The sequence below is a fragment of the Scylla paramamosain genome, chromosome 21, assembly GCF_035594125.1.
Source record: "Scylla paramamosain isolate STU-SP2022 chromosome 21, ASM3559412v1, whole genome shotgun sequence".
NCBI classification, from domain to species: domain Eukaryota; kingdom Metazoa; phylum Arthropoda; class Malacostraca; order Decapoda; family Portunidae; genus Scylla; species Scylla paramamosain.
In genome coordinates, this window is record NC_087171.1 from 10,020,767 (window position 1) to 10,039,691 (window position 18,925).

At 40.3% G+C, this 18,925-nt stretch overlaps 1 protein-coding gene across 6 annotated transcripts in view; it reads right to left on the reverse strand.

Annotated features, from left to right (window-relative positions):
- The window catches only part of LOC135110981 (catenin alpha-like), a 43,653-nt gene extending 30,388 nt beyond the window's left edge, over nucleotides 1-13,265 (reverse strand). For 2 of the 6 annotated variants that reach the window (XM_064023769.1, XM_064023766.1), the window contains exon 1: nucleotides 13,139-13,265. The gene's annotated coding sequence lies outside the window, so the exon portion shown is untranslated. The remainder of the gene's footprint in view (nucleotides 1-13,138) is intronic. The other 4 variants (XM_064023772.1, XM_064023773.1, XM_064023774.1 and 1 more) reach the window with 3 other exon arrangements.
- Between the last annotated feature and the right edge of the window lie 5,660 nt (nucleotides 13,266-18,925).

Sequence of the window (18,925 nt, forward strand, 5' to 3'; positions counted from 1 at the left end):
TAAGGCGCCTGAGTTATCGTCCTGGAGGTCCACCTTATAGGTATCTACGAGACACGATGGAATATTAACACTACAATAATTTAACTTCGTGCACGATCATACCCTGTCCACATTTTTGTCAAGTATCTGATCTTCTCAGTTTCGTCTCGTTAAGCCACATATTGCACTGAACACTTCATTTAATCATAATATATATATATATATATATATATATATATATATATATATATATATATATATATATATATATATATATATATATATATATATATATATATATATATATATATATAAAATTTATATATATATATATTTTTTTTTTCTTAAGCTATCGATCGGAAGAAAACATGCAACGGGAAAAAGAGAAAAGGTAAGAGAAAGGCGTTGTAATCAGTAACATTTCCTGTCCCGTTATGGCAGAGGCGGGAGGTGGGAGGCGTGGCTGTGCGCGTCACGCTCCCCACTCAGCCTGAGGGAGGGAGGGAGGGGAGGGGGTGAATGAGGGAGCGGGGTGCGTGACCACCAGCAATGCCTTACACACCCACGCGAGGGACGGCTGCCTGTAATAACACCACACCGGGGAACACAGCGGGGAGGAGGAAGAGAGCAAGCCTGAAATATCTGCGTTATAAATGCCACCAAAGTAGACGCTGGCATGAAGCACACCAGACTAATTACCAAGATTCTTTAAAAATGTTTCCCGTGACCTGATTCCTCTATGTATTTGGACACCCCTCCCCCCACCACAGCCAGGCAGCCAGCCAGCCATCACCAAAGGCCTTGAGAGCATCCACGTCATGCCTTTATTCCTATCACACCTTTACCACCGCTCAGCTTGAATGTGTGGGTGGGTGACGTAGGTGTGTCTTCAGTGTTCGTTTTTCGTGTCATTTACGTCAATTTTCCCTCAGACGATAATTTAAGTGAGTCCACCTAAATTTTCTTTTTTTTTCTTTTTTTTTCTCTCTCCCTCGGTAAATTCGTATGGTGAGGTCACTAAAGGTAAGTCTGCGTGCCCGGACCGACTTGAGACTGACTGGTGAGACACCTGGAAAAAGTCCCTTGCTACACGCGTGATCTGACAGGTGGCGGATGTTAACGAGAGAGAGAGAGAGAGAGAGAGAGAGAGAGAGAGAGAGAGAGAGAGAGAGAGAGAGAGAGAGAGAGAGAGAGAGAGAATGGCATCTTCAATATCTCTATTCTCACCTTTAACTTGACCCATCCGTGAATTTACATACTGGACTTTTAAGACTACCACATGTATTGTTATCATTATTAATGGTAGTAGTGTAACAGTATTAATAGAAGGTATCATAGTTACACACAGCCCCTATTCACATATTACAGTACCTATTCTCTCTATAGTACTAGTTATATAGGTATTACTGAAAGGAAATACAAGACCAACAGACTTTTCTCCTCATCCTTCTACTACTACTACTACTACTACTACTACTACTACTACTACTACTACCAATCCGCCCACTGGAGCCTACGATGGAGCGTAAGGACTATCTACCGAGGGAGGACGTTATCAACCGCCACCACCGTGCTATCTTATCGGGCTTGACATCATCCTACGCAGCGTCCACGGAACTCCATTATTTTTTTTACTCAGTGCTTGTGCATGTCGTAATGGCCACGATATATCCTTGCTTGATTATCTGATTACCGGAACAGTGGTACGATGGGGATGGCACATAGGCAAAATACTGTGCGTGTGTATGTGTAGGGCCATATTCTGAAACACTTCTGCGCCGCACCTGCACTGCTTTGACATGGTTCTAGTTAGTTACCTTCTTCACTGTTTAATGGTAGATTAACAAGATTCCAACATTATTGACAGGATAAACAGTCTAGAGAACTCGGTTTATCATCTCTATGGCCTTTGAAAATGGTCGTGGTGAAAGAGCAAAGCGTTTCTGATTGCGGGGAATGTGTGTGTACGTATGTGCGTGTTTACCTGCATGTAGTATACAGGGCATCAGCTATGTTCCTGTGGTCCTATCGTATCTGAATGTTCATCCAGTGTTGCCCAGAACTGGGCAACACTTAATAATTTTACAGGGAAAGTTTTAAGGCATATTTCTTCCTGTTGTTTAAGCAGCTTTCCTTTTTCTTAACACTCTTTCGTGTCATCAAAGATTGAAGCCCCGCTCCTCTCCACAGCACTCGTATTCCTGCATGCTTTGCTCTCTCAACCAGTTTCAAAGGCAACGCAGAGGACTAGTCGGGTTCTTATGGGTGTGGTTTGTCACAGATGGCGCCGAATCCCCATTAAACCATCACTACAATCATGAAAACAACCTTGAAAGCCTTTACAACATCCACTTAGTCTTTAGAGAGCTTTTCAAGATTATACAAATTCATGGATAGAAATGACAGGTGAAACTGGTAGGTATGTTTCTTATTGTGGCTGTCTTGCAACTTTCCTTATTTTCTTATGTTCTTACTGCAAGGTGTTAAAAAGTAGTAGAGACAAGGCGCCAAAACATTTGAGAATACTGACACATGTTGCCTCTATATAGTACGAGCGTGTGTGTGTGTGTGTGTGTGTGACTGTGTGCGAGGCGGAGTGAGGGCAGGCCGCGCACTTGACACAATCGATACCTTTGTATGGCCATCTCACGGGAATACTACGGCGGCAGTAAACACAGCACTGTACTGTGATGAGCCACGCACACCCACGCCATGAGGGAGAGAAAGAGGAAAAAATCAGAGCCTTCCCCCTACAATACAGGATATACGGCTAGATTTCATGTCTGTTTCCGATTTTTCCTTCCCTCCACCCTCCCTCTCTTTCTTTTTCTCTCTTCCACACACACACACACACACACAGGAGTGAGAAATGGCATCGTGGAGTGTACAGTCATCCCGCGGCCGTGTACACACCCCAAGCTTTCCGTGACTCGCTGGACAAACCAAGTGTACACGTGTATTTCGTGGAACAGACGCTGCACTATGAAGGCATCAACTACAAAAATGGGGCATACACTCCCTGTGTTACTAAGGCCTGTATTCTAAAACGCCTTGTTCCCTCATTACGACTGTTTCCAAAGCCCACCGTCGGGTTCTCATGTTCTCTCCCATTAACGGGGGCAGAACCTTGTTAAACATTCACTGTAGTCACGAAAACAACCATTAAACCGCAATTACTATCACTAGAGGCTGTTAAAAGCATTCGAGATAGGATGCTGACGCGTTTAGCCCTTGCTACGTACATGACACGACCGCCTGTTGTCATGGCGTGCGTGGCAAAGGACCAAGATGCTGCAGCAGGTGCCACACGGGGCTTATAGGCTAATAATTCACTTCATGAACGCTAATACGACGGCATAACGCTCCCAAGCCATCAGGAATGCAAACCTGTCAATGCGATAATTTGCACTATGATAGCGCTACAGAGGATGCAGTGTGAAGGAGGGGGCGTGAAGGTCGACCACAACTTATCCCCGTATTCTGAAACCCTCTGCTCTCTCACCGCGACTACTCTTAGTGAAGTTGCACGTAGGGTGATTTTGCGATTCCAGTGACAGGTTAACAAGATCCCCATACTATTAGCAAGAGAAACAGTTTGAGAACCGATCTAATCATCTACGTGGCCTTTGAAAATGGTCGTGGTGAGAGCAAAGCATTTTAGAATACTGCCCTTTGCTGATCATTATGAACTGACGGGAAACAAGTGTACAATGAGTGTTCTATCCAAGGTTCCTTCCCCCTCTCCATCCCCCCCTCTCTCTCTCTCTCTCTCTCTCTCTCTCTCTCTCTCTCTCCCAGCTAGCCCCTTTATCAGTAAAGTAGAGGCTGCAGGCCGTAAGCAACATGAGGAAGCCCTGACCTAGCCCTCAGAGGCGTGCTGGCGTGCGGCGCGTCCCCTCGCCCTCGGCCAGATCGATGACGAATGGCAGAGGGGAGGCCGCCGCTGGAGGCCTCGCCGGGGCCGCCACCGCCACCGCCTACACAAACTGCCACCAAGACTCAGGCCCTCTCTCTCTCTCTCTCTCTCTCTCTCTCTCTCTCTCTCTCTCTCTCTCTCTCTCTCTCTCTCTATGAAATAAAATTACCCTGATTCCTTCTCTCTACGAAATGAAATTATCCTGATTCTCTCTATCTACGAAATAAAATAATCCTGATTCTCTCTCTCTCTCTCTCTCTCTCTCTCTCTCTCTCTGTGTGTGTGTGTGTGTGTGTGTGTGTGTGTGTGTGTGTGTGTGTGTAGACAGGTAGGTAATTCCCCCCAGTGTGAATATGATTAGATTACTCATGTGTATACTGTTCTTTTCCTGGTGAGTTTGTACATTTCTCAACCCCCCGTGCTGCAGCTCTAATCATTTCTGACACGTGCCGGGAAAGGTCGCAAGCCAAGAGCAGCGCAGTATTACTAGGAGCCACATTCAGAAACACTTTTAATGGCAATAAAAAAAAAAAGTTATTCAGATATAGAACGTTCACTCTATCAGTTAAGGCCAGTGTAATCTCTCACCATGAAAAAACAGACGTATAAATGAATAAATCAATAAAAGTATAAGGTATGGTAGCAAAACAACACTATGAAATTAATACCTAATACTTGTAATCTGTGGAATATAGAGTAATATGCCGTTATACATTTTTTTTTGTGTGTGTGTGTGTGTGTGTGTGTTTGTAGCATACTGGATTTAAATCGTACTCGTGTTGTCTGTCGGCATATCTACTTTTATACAGCTTTGTCTTAATAGTCTTAAAGTCACGTGTGTGTGTGTGTGTGTGTGTGTGTGTGTGTGTGTGTGTGTGGTATTATATTATGTGAAGATTTTTTTTTTCTTTTTCTTCCAGACCAAAATAGACAAACCTACATACCATACCGTGCCCACTCTAATGCCTCCACGTGTACAGCCTTCCAACCATCTACCTGTACATCCACCATTCCCTCACTCCTCACAAGCCCCCAGTGACTGACCCAGCGAAGGACAAAGGAGGGGAGTCAATCAATCATGCAGGAAGGAAGAACGAGAACATGACAAACAGATACTTAGGAGAAAAAGAACCATTAGTTACCCATTCACTCACAAAACACATATATACTCGTACAGTAGCCAGTAGTAGAAAAACACCTCCCCCCCCCACACACACAACAGTCTACATAGCTTTGAGTAGCCAATAAACAACCAAGGGAACTTTTGTAAAGGCTCGGTAACCTCTCTTTAGGGAGGAAATTGTGGATAGTGGAATTGCAAGTAGCTAAGACTTCTCCCTTCGTCTTCTAGTGTGGTGGTGACGATAGTGATAATGATGATGATAAAGAGGAGGAAGAGGAGGAGGAGGAGGAGGAGGAAGTGATAATGATATACGTAATTCTCTCTCTCTCTCTCTCAATCATCAGTATTATCATTAAAAGCAATTACTTCCATGATCACTACAGAAATCCTAGTGCTACCTGGTGTGTGTGTGTGTTTCAACCCAACAAGACACACAATAGATAAAAGCAAATTAATAAGTAAACACGTCTAATCAACCAATTCATAAACAAGCCGAGACCAAAACAAGCGTGGCCAGAACCGACAAGCCATGATTATCACAATACGGGGCACAACACAAGGGCTGCAGTTTATTATGTACGGGTGTCAACTCACAACACAGGACCTGATGAAGGGGACCAGTTTACGGCCACCGGTGTGAAGTGTTTGACAATTTTCTAACTTCTAAGAATCTAAAAGAATTATTCGTTATCATTCAACTGTACAGGTAAAGTGTTATCAATCACCTTTATGGAAACAGGTGTGAAGAAGTTGTAAAGTCTGTATAGCATTTATGAGTTGAAAAGTACATCTGATATAGGTAATGGCTTATCAGTTACATTTATGGGACATGTGTGAAGAAATTATTATCAAGTTTTAATACATAAGAAATGAAAAGTTTAATCGTATCATTCCACTAACACAGGTAATGTCTAATCAATTTAATAACAGATCTGAGGAATTTACCAGTTTCTTTCATAACTCACAGAACTTCTAAAGGTTGGTGATTCAAGGCACTGGTCAAAAATTAATCACAAAACGTCTCTATGGCCTAACCGTCCCGCCATCATCCCGAGGCGTCTTATATCGATAGTTCAACAGTCACATAATACAATGACTCGCATGAACTAACAGGAAGCCAGCTGAGAAGGGCGCACCATAGGATGCCTGCAGCAGAGAGAGAGAGAGAGAGAGAGAGTGTGCTTTCCGATACCTAGCTACAGTACGTTCACTTGGAAATAAAACAAGCGCATTGGTCCTTGCCTCGTATCCCGGGCAGGTGACTCCCTCTCGCCCCTGAATTAAAGGTGAGATGATGCAGGTGACGAACCGGACCTTCGCTGAGAGGTGGAGGTGGGGGGGGCATCGGAACCCTTCCTCTGCACTCCAATGCACGCACGCCACCAGATAACATGAGATTGCAGAAGTGTGTGTGTGTGTGTGTGATCAGCGCCTGTCATATTTGCCGCCACGACTCCACGACCGCCAGCCACGAGGAGACTTGGGGGCTCCAGCGCAGTCTCGGGAAATGCTTGTCTGATCACGTCGCCCGATGCCTCCCTCGCTCCATGCACCGCTGCTATTGCCCAATATTGGGAATGGAGGACCGCGCCGCGCCGCCCGACGAATGGCCCCACCTATAAACCCCTGCACTGACAGCCCCGTATTCTCGTATTCTGAAACGCTTTGCCCCCTCACCACGAATGTTTTCAAAGGCCACTGAGATGGTTAGCAGGATTCTCAAGACTGTTTCTCCTGTTAATAATACAGAAGTCTTGCTAATCTGTCATTAGAAACATAAAAACACCCTAATAATTAAGTGGAATTTCAAGTAAGGGCTTTAGAACGTAGTGCAGCCGCGGCGTAGGTGCTTCAGAATGGTCCCGAGTCTTCAGTGCAGGCCTCCGAGTGTAATTCGAGTATTGAACCAACAAATAATGAGGTAATCAGTATGCTAATTGTGTAGACCTGATTATTGTCTCACCTGCTACACTAAATCTCATAATCAACTAAGTGAAACACCCTTTGCACTTCATGAATCCTCACCTCCCAATGTACCTGAAACCCCGTTAGAGTACGCCACACAGCCCAACCCAGTACAGTATACACTTGATTAAAGCCTCAACAAGGTCGCTAATCTCATAACCAACCATATGAAACCTCACCCTATAACTTTCAGGAACCTTCACCCTAGAATTAGACCCGCAATGGTTCCTGCAGGAGTAAGCAACACTGCCTGGCCTAACATAGCGTACAGTACATGTAGTTCATTATCCCCTCACCTGCTTCACCCCAGCTCATATCAGCCCCGTGGAACAACGCTTGGTACCCTTCAGGAACCTTCGCCCAAAAATACACCCTGAAATACTTCCCGCACGAGTACACACGCAGTTCGGGCGAGTACTTCCAGGCACAGAGGCAGAGAAAGAGGCGCGCCGTATAGTGGGCTGTCCCCTTGAAGCAGAGTGGTGAGCTGAATGGCCCTGGGGTGGCGAAAGGAGCGTGTGTACTGCAGGCGGGAGGGCGAAGGGTGGTGGGCGGGAGTGGGCAGCAGCAGCAGGGAGCAGGAACTAGGGCAGGAGAATCAATATGGCGGCGGTGGCGGTGATGGCGGTAGAGGTGGTGGTGGAGGTAGTGGTGATGGGTTACGTACCTATGTTTATACCTTCCTCACCACACACTACCTTTACTCCTTGCCCTTCCTGTCCTCTTTCTCTCCTCCCTCCCTAGAGTCTTGTGACGCGCTCTTCCTTGCCTTCGTCACCTTTGCTCTCTCTCTCTCTCTCTCTCTCTCTCTCTCTCTCTCTTACTCCACCTATAGTCCCTCTTACTTTCCTCCCTGTGACTATAACCTTTTTCGTCACCTCTTACTCTTAAGCATTAATCTCTCTCTCTCTCTCTCTCTCTCTCTCTCTCTCTCTCTCTCTCTCTCTCTCTCTCTCTCTCTCTCTCCACCTATAGTCCCTCTTACTTTCCTCCCTGTGACTATAACCTTTTTCGTCACCTCTTACTCTTAAGCATTAATCTCTCTCTCTCTCTCTCTCTCTCTCTCTCTCTCAGTAAGTAGCTAATGAGTGCCTTTCTGCCTTCTTCCTGCCACCCACTCTGCCAGTCCCATCAACTGCCAGCTCTCCACTCCCTCAGCTACACAGGTGCTATGCTACACTAGTTATCTAAAAGGAGTATTAAGCACAGTAACCAGCATAGGGGGCAGTGCACATCTTACATGGCTCAATGACCTGTTATTGAAAGAAGACATTTTACTCATTAAAGTTCATTGAGATCAAGTGTGAGTGATTTGGTTCAAATTATAACGTCTATGCACACACTCCTTTAGTTATCTTGTTTGTTATCTTTCCCCTTGATTCTCTCTCTCTCTCTCTCTCTCTCTCTCTCTCTCTCTCTCTCTCTCTCTCTCTCTCTCTCTCTCTCTCTCTCTCTCTCCATTTCCCTTCCCCTCTTACACAAGATTGAACAGAGATGTTTAACCTTTCATTTCTTCCATTAACTCTACTCACACTTTTTTTTTGGCAATACATTCTATCTCTAAATGGATGTGGGTATGTAACACCATTAACTTCAATTTCACTTAATCTCCCCATCACCATTCCATTCTATTTTCTTCTGTATTTCCTTTCAATGCATCCTTTATTTTCTTCCCTGCCACTTCCCTGCAACCAACCACCCACCACCCACTTCTGGCTACAACACTTCATAGTCATCATGGATGAGCCACCAAGCAATACTTCCCAGGTGGGTAGAGAATATCAAGTTACAAAAAAAATACCTACACAGCCAAAATACAAACTGTTGAGCTCTGCACCTGCTCTTCTACTGGTTACACCTATGACAATGCTGATACTTGTATTGTGAAGTTTGGACTGGTCTGACTAGTAAGTACTGCCTCCTTATAAAAAGATCAGCTTAACCCTTTGACTGCCATTTGGTAAACCTTTCCCTTACTACCCCTCTGAGACATCTTTACTTGTTCTACAGCCACGTCTAGTTTTTGAACAGGGAAGAAATTGCAAAATGTAATCTTTTACATCACTAACTTTTTTGTAGCTGCCTATAAAGATTTCACGCATTGCTTCTGGTGCTACTAACTGTTTCACGTCACAGTGAAAGGGTTAATGTTCATTTTCATTTCCCCAATATCTGTTGACAGGCATTCTAAAGGTGTTGGATCACAACTTCCTGCTTTCCAGTTTTACTTCATTCATTGTAATACTGCCACAGCACAGCCACAGCCACTGAGTGAACAACATGGACTGAACCACACACACACACACACACACACACACACACACACACACACACAAAAAAAAAAAAAAAAAAGGCATCTTCAGTGCTGCAAACTACCTCCTACACAAAATTACCAACATTTTCCAGTTACTATGTCATGCAGATGTTTTTTTTACTGTCTTATTTGTATTTGTGACATGACTCAAATTCTCTGGCAAGCCTCCTTGAGATAGGTATGATTAGGGTATATACACTATCTTATCTAGCTTCTACCTCTTGATACACATTCACATCGAATACTGCCATGTGAGTGTGATCGATGTGGTTGGTGCAAGTTGATGACTTCCAGTGCAATAAGAGAATATGTAGATTGCTAGAGTATGCAAGTGGTAGAAATGAACAGATTGTAGTACTATGGAACACCCAGTTTTCTTTACTTGATTATGGTTAATCATTTCTAATTACCTACTGGAAGGATGTATAACTTGAAAAATACATATGGAAAAACAGACAAGATCCAATTAATCCATAAAAATGATGAAACATATCTTAAAATAATCTTGAACATGTTAATTGTGATATAAGTACATGGTAAGCAAATGACAACAGACCACAGGCATTATTACTACTCTGATGACATGTGAGCAAAAGATCCATGGCTTCCAGGTCTGCTGGGATGGGAATTTCCTGTACTTTGGATATCATGCTGTTAGGGAATGAACTAAGCATGCTGAGTACACATTCTTACTGTAATAAAGCAGGTGCAGTACATTTAATACTATAACACTGCTCCCTCTATATCTGTGGGTTTGTTGTTCGCAAATTTTCCTCCTGCGGTATTTATCTGTTTATCTTTTTACTTTAACTCTTATTCATAATCAGTGAGGATAAAGTACAAAGGAAGTAACCTTATGGTGAATGAATAAGCAAATTTTTGAGCTGGGAAGAAATTGCAAAATATATTCTTTTTCATTGCTAAATTTTAGGCATCAAGCACTGCATGATAGTATCTTCATGACAGGTGGTGGTGAGGTTTTCCATTATTTCCCTACCAGGAGTTGCCATTACAAAAGCCTGACTTGGTTGTAATCATAAACTATAGTTGGAAAATTCAGTCACTCTTCATCAGTCTATAATAACTCCTACTGAATTACTGTGGGCAAGGTGCATTTTGGGCAACTTCTTGCTTCATCATCCATAAGCTCCAAGTGAGTACACCAGGTGGGTTACACTGCAATTTTGCCAAAAAGGGCAGCATCCCTTCAACCTTTCCCACATACTTCATCACTTTCAAAAAGGTATATACAAGATACAAGAAGGCAACCCCATCTTAACAGACAATTATAAATGACAACACCAATCAACCTACAACTGGATATAGCTAAAATTCTTCTGGGCAAGTGAGTACCTCCTGCAGTGACATTAACGAATGTTTCCACTAACAGTGCAAGATAGAAATTCAAATGAAATGCCTACTACTGTACTATACTATGGTAGATATTATGTTTGCATCTCTCTCTCTCTCTCTCTCTCTCTCTCTCTCTCTCTCTCTCTCTCTCTCTCTCTCTCTCTCTCTCTCTCCATGAATCAGGTCTTCCTCTTTTACTTTTAATAAATTACAATTCTGATAATAACTTCTTTCAGATGACTTCTACATCCCCAACAGTGCTAGAACACCTGAGAGAAGGCACACATTTTGGGTTAGTGATTTTACTATTCAAAGAAAGCAAAGGTAAAAACAAAAGTAACTGCATCAGGTATAGGAACTGTATCTCATGACACCTACAAGTTTAGGAAAAGAAAGTAATACAGGCAGAGTGTGGCTTTAACCTACACTAATAACAAAACCCTAACCACACAAATATAAACAGTAACTCAGCAGATGTGGAACAATGACATTATACATGCAGATCAGTGGATACATGGGCTTGTTATTAGACATCTCTGTTAATTAGCTGTTAATTCCATCAAGCAGTAAATTTACCCTTGGCATTTTTAATACATTTCTGGTCATTTTTCTTTACTTTTAACAATGTAATTTTGCTTTAACCCTTTCACTGTGATAGGCAACAATTCACAATACCAAAAGTAAAGTATGAAATCTTTATAACCACCTGCAAGAAAGAAAGGGATGAAAAGGAATACAATTTGCACTTTTTAGCTGGTATAATGTTTGGAAGAAGCTGCAGAATGAGAAGAAATGTCCCACACTGCTTGGTGCTTGATGAATGAAGTACCAAATAGCAATGAATGGGTTAAGGTTGATTTTTTCCTGTTATAAACTATGGCCCCAGTCTTACATTTTTTTTTTTTTTTTTTTTATGAACTATGGCCTTAGTCTTTAAGGTGACTTTTTTCCCTGTTATGACTTATGGTCCCATTCTTTGTGACAATGCACCTGCAGCTTGGTTTGCATTTGAAACTACAGCCAACCCAACACACAGCATAGAAAAATTCAGTTGATGCAGTGAACGGAGGCATCACAGTAAATATGAGGCTGTTGGGATGGAGTGCCAAGGTCAGATGCTGTCTTGATTAAAGTCCATATCTACACATGCTTTACCAAAAAATGGGCATATTAGTCGAAACTGAAAATTTGCTGAATAGAAAGAATACTGCTATGAAAACATGTTGAAATTCATTGTGATACCTGTGCAGAATCTACAAAAACCAGCTGATTTGCAAATAGTGAGCTAAATCTCCCTTACCAAATTCATTACTGCCATTTAAATCAGCCGAGAACTCTTCAGACAATATCTTTAAGTTACAGGTTTTCCTTACTATACTGCATTTTTTCTTTAACCCCTTAACAATTGCGGTCATCTTTAAGTAACATTTAGAGCTGTACGGGAGCATAACTTTTATGGGTATGTGGAGAACAGAAAGAATAAGAGGTTCATTTTTTATATTCTATGCTTTAACAGTAACTTATATACTGAAGTACAAAAATGTGTCTGAAAAATGCTAAGGGATTAAGGGAAAGAAATGTCTATCACTGAAATGCTTAACAGATACTACCATCACACAATAAATTTACACTAACTCTTCTATACAATAAATTTCATATTCAAATCAACATACATGTCAATTTTCACTCTACTCTTCGCCTGGAACTCAGTGGGGATGGCACAGGATTTCTGAGGTTAATATATATATATATATATATATATATATATATATATATATATATATATATATATATATATATATATATTATTCATTATTTTTTTTCAGGGAGAACCTTTGCACCACCCTCTATTCTTTTCACTCCTTAATCGTTTCATCTCCATCCTTTTTCCTTTCAAAAACAATGTAATGTTCTGTCCATTTCTTTGTCTGCTGTGGGTGGGTCCAGCTTACTCCTGACACACGCAGTGGACCTGAACAGGCAAACAGGTGAGCAGTCCCACCTCTCCCACAGGGCCCAGGCAGGCACCGTAGCCCTCACAGGTGAGATGCAGGCGAGTGAAATAACACCCACGTTACTCCCTGGAGCAGGAGACGCCCTCTTCCTTCACGGGGCTCCTTGGCTGATGCTGCGCTGACTCAACCTTGGTCTAGTCACAAACACTGACAGGAGACAATAGCCAGCACAGTCTGTCAGCAGCTCCCCGTGACACAGAGTACACCTGACCTTCCCCGAGTCTCACATCTCACCGCCTGGAGTACAGTAAAACCCCAGGTGATCCTAACAGACTCCTCAAGAATGCTTACAACACAGACCTTCCTTCCCTCCCTCCTCCTAGCATCGTCCTCCTCCAATCTCCAAGTGGTCATTTAGAAATTATGAAACTCGCCAAGTTTTCAGCTGGAAATGCACTTTAATACACGTCTTTTTTAACATTCACGCATCCCGTTTCACTCTAATCGTGATAAGGAAAAATTCTGCTACTTACAGTGAGGTTGAAGCAGTTATAAATCCCGCTGGCACTAGGTACATCGCCCTCCCTTCACTTCCTAAATATGACTGGAGTGGTGGTAGCAGGGCTGCAAGGGCCGCGGGGCGGGGAGCAGTCGTCCTTCCAGTGTTGCCAGATTTACTTTCCATTAGAGTTAGGTTTACACCAGAGGAAATAACGGGAAAAATATATGAAAATTCCACAAGTAATGCTATAAAATTATGTCATGATGAAAGAATAGAAGCCAATAAACAGCACACATTAGATAAGCATAGAAACTGAACATTCGAGGACCGTTGTAAAGACACATCTAACTCATACTAATGATTTAATTTCTCTAAAGTGAATGCAGCAGCAGTTATTCAACTTTTCTTTCTTTTTGTAAAATATTCACTACGAAATTTACTACACAATTCCCTGGATTAACAGCATAATCGGCAAACCAAGACCATATAGCCCAAATTTTGAAAGCTACTAGCCAAATTAACTGACAGATAGCCCAAGTTCACAGTCTACATATCACACAAAGTTACGAACAACACAACACAAACTCACAAACCACTCAACCTAAATTTACTAACCACACAGCACAAATTTATAAACCACACAGCACAAATTTATAAACCACCAGCACAAATTTACAAACCACACAGCACGAATTTACAAACCACACAGCACAAATTTACAAACCACATAGCAAAAATAGCCTAATAATTATCATATCTTATAGACCCATTTCCCTAATTTACAAATCACATAGCATAAGCAGCCCAATAATTATCACAGCTTATAGCCCATAATTTGAATTTACAAACCACATAACACACATCCATTCACACCAGGTGTCAAAAACAAGGGAAGCACAGAGTAAATCGGAGAAATAAACAAACAGACGCAGGACACAACACCAGGAGGAAGGCCATAAACCTGAGTGAAGGAAGCCCAAGACAAAAAAAGACAAAAGGAGATTAACGAGATTAATGTAGAAGACAAGGCGGAGAAAGCGATCAAGAAGGTTAAGCCAATGAGGAAGCGACCGAGGCACCGAGGCACCAGTAAACGTAGGCTTTAGAAAAATACTAAAAGCCCACTTATTAAGGTTTTCTCCAAATCTGCCCTTATTCTTTGACTGACATTCTGTACCGAGTGTGTGTGTGTGTGTGTGTGTGTGTGTGTGTGTGTGTAAATTTCAAGTGTGAACGGTGGATATGTAAAATGTTATGAAAAAGAAAGATAATGTAATGAGGGAAATAGACAGTCCCAAACAAACTGCATACGAGTAATGACGAAAGAAAAAAATCCTTTTTTTTTTTTTTTTTTTTTTTTTTGTATATGTAACATTTTGATAAAAAAAAGATGTTTGTGTTACGTAATGAGGGACATCATGAATATCTGCGGTTTTGCACGCCGCAGTACAGGTATGATAACTTTTTTCCCTTTTTTTCTCAAAATTTTCTGAGGTACACAGTTTTCTTAAGTGTCCTATAAAATCTTACGGTTCTCTCTCTGCGTACAAGTAGAGAATTATTTTTTTTAGCTATAACTAATTTTTCCGGAATTTATTTACGAATTTTTTCTTTTTTTTTCGCAAATCTAACAAATAGTCAATGTATTCGCATAAGATATATTTTTAATTAATATTTTATTTATTTCAAACAGTATAACACTGGTTTTTACTTAGAAATATGGCGAAATATAATAATATTCTTGTTCTCCCCAAAACGCTAATTAAGCTTGACAAGATTAATTGCTCTAGGCCTACGTACAAAACCAGAGTAACTAAAAGAAACTCTGCTTTTTCTATATATCCTGAAGTATACATCCTGTGAATTTCAACTCCCTAGCTGCATTAGGTAAATTACACTAAATTCTTGAACTTTAAAGCGCGATATCCCAGAATGGCGGATTTTGCCATATAAAAAATATCTCCTCCGATGCTATTCATGTTACACGAATATGGACTATTAGAGTTGATGAAACTATATGAGAGGAATAATTCCTACTCTCTGAAATGTTGCCTGAAGTTAATTTTGATTTTTGGCAAGTATTTAAAAATGATTTTTTTATTATTATTCTCACCGAACTTTAAAAAAAATATTTCTACTATATATATATATATATATATATATATATATATATATATATATATATATATATATATATATATATATATATATATATATATATATATATAACTAGTCACTAGGATTTAATCCTCTATCCTTCCCGATTAAAATGCTTTTTGAATAAAAAAGAATTGGTCATAAATAAGGGAGGAGATACAAGTTGAAGACAAGCAATTTAATATGGGATTCGCGATTTTACAATCTCCCTTAATTAAGAACTGAAAACTTAATGATTTTCTAGTAGCCACTGAATGCCAGATCCATGCAACACCTTGGCCACGACAGTAGTGTTTGTTGACGTGCTTGACGCAACACCCTATAAACAAAACATTTAATTCTATAACAACTCTCTCTCTCTCTCTCTCTCTCTCTCTCTCTCTCTCTCTCTCTCTCTCTCTCTCTCTCTCTCTCTCTCTCTGTGGTGGCGCCGCTCAGTGAGGGCTGCGAGGCAACTATAGTAGTCCTGCCGTGCCTAGTGGTCCTGCCGAACCTAGTGATCCTGCAAAACTACTACTACTACTACTACTACTACTACTACAATTACTACTGCTAGTACAAAACTTGACAAAATATAAAATAGAAAATATATTTAAGCACATATTAATCCTAACCTCAAGTTCATCATAATGATCTCCTTTTTTTCATATTTAGATGTGAAGGTACGAAGAATTAATATTATCAGTGTGATATGCAACTTATAATATAAAATCAATTAAATTACTGAAAAAAAAAACATCCTACAATAATAATGCACAACATTCTTAAATACATAGTTATTTATTTTCCCTACCCAAGGTGAAGTGCAAATACTTGACAGACAAGTTCTTGCTTTGTAATCCCTCCATGCCTAACATTAGTGTCACCAGCATCTGTGTGTGGATATTGTTCATCACCTGCGCTTCGTTCCGACAAGGGTATTGTTCTATTCATGCAATGGTTATGGAGGAGTATACAAGCATTTGCAATTCTTACACAGCGTATCAACTCATAATGGAATTCTCCTGCTCCTCCATCCCTATAAAGGCATTTGAAGAGTGCTTTGAGGATGCCAACAGTTTGTTTTACATCAACACGTGTCTTGACATGGCTCCTGTCATGCTGCTGCTCTGCTGGGTCGGCAGGTGTCATCAGGAAGGGTTCCAAGAAGTATCCGCTGTCTCCTAGAATAAAAACAAGACGTGAATTTTCTTTATATGGTACGTTATATTTTTTTTAAGTTTCGCTTTGCAAAGAACATTAAATTTGTAAAAAAAAGAAAAAAAAATTCTACAAGTCAAAAAGGAAGAATGTTGTGGCAAGCACGAGAGAAAGGTCACAATGAAATGGCTTTTTATTATTTACTAGTTTAATGATGTTTTCTTTTTTCTTATTATCATATTGGATCATTATTTGAGTCATATGAATGTTAAGAGTTATTTCTAAATATGAAATTGTAATTTAATTTTAAAATGTGGCCCACCATGCTTTACCTGTGTTAAATATATATATATATATATATATATATATATATATATATATATATATATATATATATATATATATATATATATATATATATATATATATATATATATATATATATATATATATATATATATATATATATATATTTATTTATTTATTTATTTATTTGTTTATATGGGGATTATAGACAATAATGGTAAGAGCACCACCAAAACACATGGCAAATAATGCTATGTTGGATTAGATAATTATATAAGATTCTCCTTCTTGTTAGGTCAAACAAATTACAGAATGGTGAGGCAAAACTTGCAGTAGGTCTTGAAAGTGCAACGAGGAGTTAGATGGCATAGGGCAGGACTGTCTGGGGGCCCAGTTTGAAAAAAAAAATTAAAATAAATAAATATATAATAATAATAATAAATTAATAACTTTAATCAGAAAATATGCTACTCACCAAACAGGTATTGGTGACCACTGGTGTGCATTGATGAATTTCCGTCTTTACTGAGCCCTGAAACATCTGCCCCAACGCTCTTAAATCTTCCACTTCTGTACACAGAATGACAATGCTGCCAGCACTTGGGTTATGCCATCTCCTTGTCACACAACCAACATCTGTTGATAGCAGCTCGTCACACCACTATTTTCCTCTGCGGAGGCCTGTCATCATGCATCTCACCAGGGTTCAAGGGGTCTCTGAACACCATTTCCTATCTCAGGGTAGGAAACCTTATTGGATCCTGAGAAAAAAAAAAAAAATCGTAACTTTACGAAGAAAACTGGTTCAAAGTGTTTAGTGAACTGCTCTTACCAGCGATACGAAGTTCTTAAGAACTTACGAAATTCGAAACTATTTTAGCGAATCACAGGCCAGGACTACAGTAATGTTTCGAGCACTGGAGGGACTGATAGCCAAAGCGTGTGGTCTCATAAAACACGTATTAAAAAAAAAAAAAAAAGGCTAGACTCCCCCCAAAAATACACCATTTTTGTCCTTCAGCCTTAGTCGGAAAAAGTGTGAGTGTGTGTGTGTATGTGTGTGTGTGTGTTTTATATATATATATATATATATATATATATATATATATATATATATATATATATATATATATATATATATATATATATATATATATATATATATATATATATATATATATATATATATATATATATATATATATATATATATATATTTACACACACACACACACACACACACACACACACACACTGTATAAGATAGCATAATTTTTGTCCTATCCACTCCTTCGCTTATGATACCATCGTGCACTTTTCCACGTCTTTTCGTAAACGTTCAACCTTTCAGGAATTAAAAAGTCACACAGGGAAGCCACAGAATGCCTGACTTTTGATCTCTCTAAAATCTCTGATTTGCGTAGAGCGGATTTAGCATTGTTCAGTGCCCCAAAAACTCAATTCCTCCATCTATCAACTCGACATAACCTTTCAGATAACTATTCTCTCTTTTTCAATGACACTTGACTGCCTCCTCTTCTACAGTGAACATGCTCCGTCTGGTGTTTACTAATTGTCTAAACTGGAAACTTCACGTCTCATCTCTAGCTAAAACAGCTTTTATGAAGTTAGGCATTCTGAATAGGCATCGCCAGTTTTTCTCATCCCTTAGTTGCTAATTCTGTACAGGGGGCCTTATCCATCCATGTACGGAGTACGCTTTACATGTATGGGGGGATGTGGGGGGATTCCCCTATTACCATTCTTTTAGACAGGGTGGAATCAAAAGCATTTTGTCTGATCAATTCTTCTCTTACTGACTGTCTCCAGCCTCTCTCTCATCGCCGTAATGTTACATCTCTTGCTATCTTCTACCGCTATTTTTCATGCTAACTGCTCTTCTGATTTTGCCAACTGCGTGCCTCCCCTCCTCCCGCGACTTCGCTGCACTCGACTTTCTACTTTTTCTCATCCTATTCTGTCCACCTCTCTAATGCAAGAGTTAACCAGTATTTTAAATCATTCATACATTTCCCTGGTGGAACTCCCTGTCTGCTTCTGTACTCGTATTTCCTCCTTCCTATGACTAGAACTCTTTCTAGAGAGAGGTTTCAAGACACTTGTTCTCCTTTTTTCGATAATCCTTTTGACTTTTCTTTGGGGGACTGGCACTCTAGTGGGCCTTTTTTTCGTCCTTTTTGTTGTCCTTGGCCTG